This window comes from Eptatretus burgeri, chromosome 12, assembly GCF_056783735.1.
Source record: "Eptatretus burgeri isolate ZD-2024b chromosome 12, Ebu_testis_v1, whole genome shotgun sequence".
NCBI classification, from domain to species: Eukaryota; Metazoa; Chordata; class Myxini; order Myxiniformes; family Myxinidae; genus Eptatretus; species Eptatretus burgeri.
In genome coordinates, this window is record NC_140972.1 from 18379276 (window position 1) to 18383260 (window position 3985).

A 3985-nucleotide genomic window follows, 5' to 3' on the forward strand; every position below is an offset into this window, starting at 1 on the left:
AAAGCCTACACTCTGAAGGTTCTTCTCTCATTTTCATTTCAGTGTTTATACACCGCACAGCGTTTAATATTCGCAACATAGAAATCAAACCCAATCGTGTTTATACACCACACAGCGTTTAATATTCACAACAGAGAAATCAAACCCGATCGTGTTTATACACCGCACAGCATTTAATCGCGAACGTCGTGAGCTTCATACTCAACGCGTGCACATGAGAGAATAGTAAACAACAACAACACAATACCCTGGCAATTTGGAATCCATGTCGTCGGCTATGACCCTTTTGCTTCCGGTTTTTGTCATGGGGAATGATGCGTCCCTGGAGATAAAGGCATCGTCGGAGACATGAAAGACCCAAATATCAGACATGGTGTATATTTCCTCTACTGATTTTAATAAAGATAACTCCTGCATCACCAAAAAATAATTTTTAATCGTGATTTACATGATTTGATCGCTGTTCCCGAATCCAGGCCGAAGTGATGTAAAAACGTTTTAGAGTAACAATAAAAATGGTTTTTATAACCATGGTTATAACAATAATGAACAAAGAAAATGTTAATAAAATATGACTAACAGATGATTATTATATCATTATATGGTATAATATACATACGTTCATTTTTGCAAGTGGGTCGAATGCATAAGTCATAATTCGGAAACCGGGAAGTCGGAAGTCATTGTCTTCAATTGACTGCAGTATTAATTTCTCATTCTCCAGCAAATTCCGTTGGCCCCATGTCAATCGGCTGAACTTCAAAAATTAACGTGATGCAATCAGGTGATGACGTCATAATTCGGAAACCGGGAAGTCGGAAGTCATTGTCTTCAATTGACTGAAGCATTATTTTTTCATTCTATTGCAAATGGCGTTGGCCCCATGTCAATCGGCTGAACTTGAAAAATTAACGTTACGAAATCAGGTGATGACGTCATAATTCGGAAACCGGAAGTCGGAAGTACAATTCTTTTACATCTGGACACTCCCGGGTACATGTTCAGTCAGCATGTGAAGTTTGGTGAGGATCAGTCCAGTACTTTTCGTGTGCATAGGTCACAGAGAAACACACACACACACACACACACACACACACACACACACACACACACACACACACACACACACACACACACACACACACACACACACACACACACACACACACACACAGACAGACACACTTTCAACTTTATATTTATAGATATTTACTGTACATGTATATATATATATACATATATATATATAGACATATATATTGTTGTGGACCCGGGGGTCGGGGGCGAGAAGACCACGAGGGGGATGCTACCTCGGGCTCCCACCAGACTCTCAGGAATCGCAGGCCATCGCACACGAATAACTTTGTGATGCGGTGGGTCGCTAATCGACGGTGAACGCCAATTAGTCGACCACGTGAATTATGGTTCTCCGTCTAATGAATAGTGTTTACTGAAAAGTCACATGGTCTAATTATAGGGGACACGTCCTCAGTATGCCTTGTTCAAACCGGATCACCTTACCAGATCAGATGCAGCCGAGCGTAACTGCCAAGAACGTATCGGCTATAATACAGATCGTTGGGTAATTACGTCCCAGCAACGGTAGAATAGGAACCATGCTGGACAAATGAAGGAAAGTACAAAAACGAGCTGGGAACAATTCTCCACAAGCATTTATTTACAATCAAGCAAGGAAAGGTACGTGGCACGGAAGATTGGGTTTATTCATATGTACAGCAGAGGGGTGCGACAAAAGGCAAGCAATATACAAAAGCAGACACAGAGCAGACTTATCCCGTTAGAACTTCTACAATCTTACCTTATGCTATGACAGGCGCCATCACACACACAAACCTGAGGAAGATTAGAAAGCCAGAAAGAAAGAGAGCAGATGAGGACAAACGGCCTCGCAATACCTGGTGCGGTTGGCCGACCAACACAACCTAGTACGTTTAGGGAGAGGTAGGAGGAAGAAATACTGGTGTCTAAGGTGTGGGAGTGAGAGGTGTGGTGTAGAGCAATATGAGGGGTGCCGTGTTATGCCAGAGGAAAATGGGATTGCGAGTCAGTGATGACGCTCTTTTTTGCATCCAAAGGGGATGGGATAGGGGGGTGGAAAGAGAGAGCGAGGAGAGAAGATGCATGAGACGAAAGATCCCGAATCTCATCATGTATAGGTCTAGTCATGTACCTACATGTCATGTACATGAACCCGAATCTAGTCATGTACCTCCGTGGGACATTCCGCTTGAGCGTTCCCACCACTAGTGTTGGCGCGTTATCTCCGGCTCAGTCACTTTGCCGGGGATCATGGTAACGTGCGCTCCACACTGGTCCTCAAGAATACGCATGTCTCAGTCACACACCAACCGCGAGTGAACAGGCAGCGAAGGGCAAAGGCAATGAGGAGAAGCCAACATAGAGCCGAGAGTAGCAGAGAAGAAGATAGCGAGCGGCTCCGTGCTCCTGCTTTTATAAGCCCCGGGCGAAGGGTGGAGTGACGACCTGAAGGTGATGTGCTGTGACCCAAATCCTGCTCCTCTATTGGGCCACAGCGGCCCGAGCCATGCCCTGCCAGGCTCGCGTGGCCAGAAATGGTCTCATTTGCCCATTTGGCTCGCCACGGCCCGGAGCTCCTGACAGAACATAGGGTATGAGCTGACATCCCGCTCCTGAACGTGCTGCGAGTGCAATCTGAATGCCGAATAGCAATGCATATTCGCCACCCAGAGGTCCCCTCTCATGAGCCAAAATGCACACCCATACCAAACTCCTGGATCGCCATTCCCGCGACCCCTCCTTTCCACAATCAAGCAAGCTGTTAGGATTAGTGTTGCCGTGTTCTGGTGACTGGATGAGGGTCTTATCAATCCCGTGTGTTCACCTGGTACATCCTCGGTGAGATGTGGTCGAGCAATTGACTTTTGTTGCTCGGCCCCACTTCGCATGGTCCAAGGACAACCCAAGTTGTGCAGTACTCCTCCGTATAGTGTCGAGTTGCAGAGTTACAAGGGTACGAGAGGGTATGGGAATGTTTTTCCCATACGTGAGAAGTGTTTGTGGGTGAAGTGGTGAAGTTTGGTGAGCGAGGGGTGAAGCAAGGTGAGATGCCGTTGGAAATTGATGCACAGATTTGAATGAAATAATGGTGTATGGTGTGTCATGTGCTTGTTGGAGGGAGTTTGATGGTGGTTTCAAGCCAGGGGAGGCATCGTGGTGTGTTTGCTATTCAGTCGCATTTTGCATGGCATGTGTGCTTCCTTGCTTGATTTGTACCATGGCTAAAAGGAAAGAGTTGGATTAGAAATCAGAATAGGAGACAGAGATATAGTTAATAGACCTAGCTATAAGACCCATGCAACGCACTTCATCCCGTTAACCCACGAGACATGAGGGGAAGGTCTAACTGCACGGAGACCAACGAAATAACTGCCTAGGGATTGCTTATGTCGAGTGCCAGTGCCTTAGAGGCATGCGGTTTTACAGAACCTCAACAATATCGAAAAAAATTCGTAGTATGCATGGAAAGTTTCAGGCTGCGACGTTTATGGTTTTGGAGTTATGGAAGAGACACACTGACACACACATATATGTATGTATGTACATATATATATATATATATATATATATATATATATATATATATCACACATAAATAAATATATGCACTACCAGTCAATGTTTTAGAATACCCCCATTTTTCCAGTTTTTACTGAAATTTAAGCAGTTCCAGTCCAGTGAATAACCTGAAATGGGGCAAAGCTAAGCGGTAAACTGCCAGAGGTTTAAAAAAAAAGTTTAGGTTACCAAAAACTGAAAAATAATGTAAATTTCAGAGTTGTTAAAAAGGCCCTTTTCAGGGAACAAGTGATGGGTTTGCAACTGCAGCTGTTCTGCAGCAATGGAAGTAAATTAAGCCTTGAAAGTTGATGAAAACAATTCCTACAGGTGTCCCAACTTTTATTGATTAGTTACAAACCCTCTG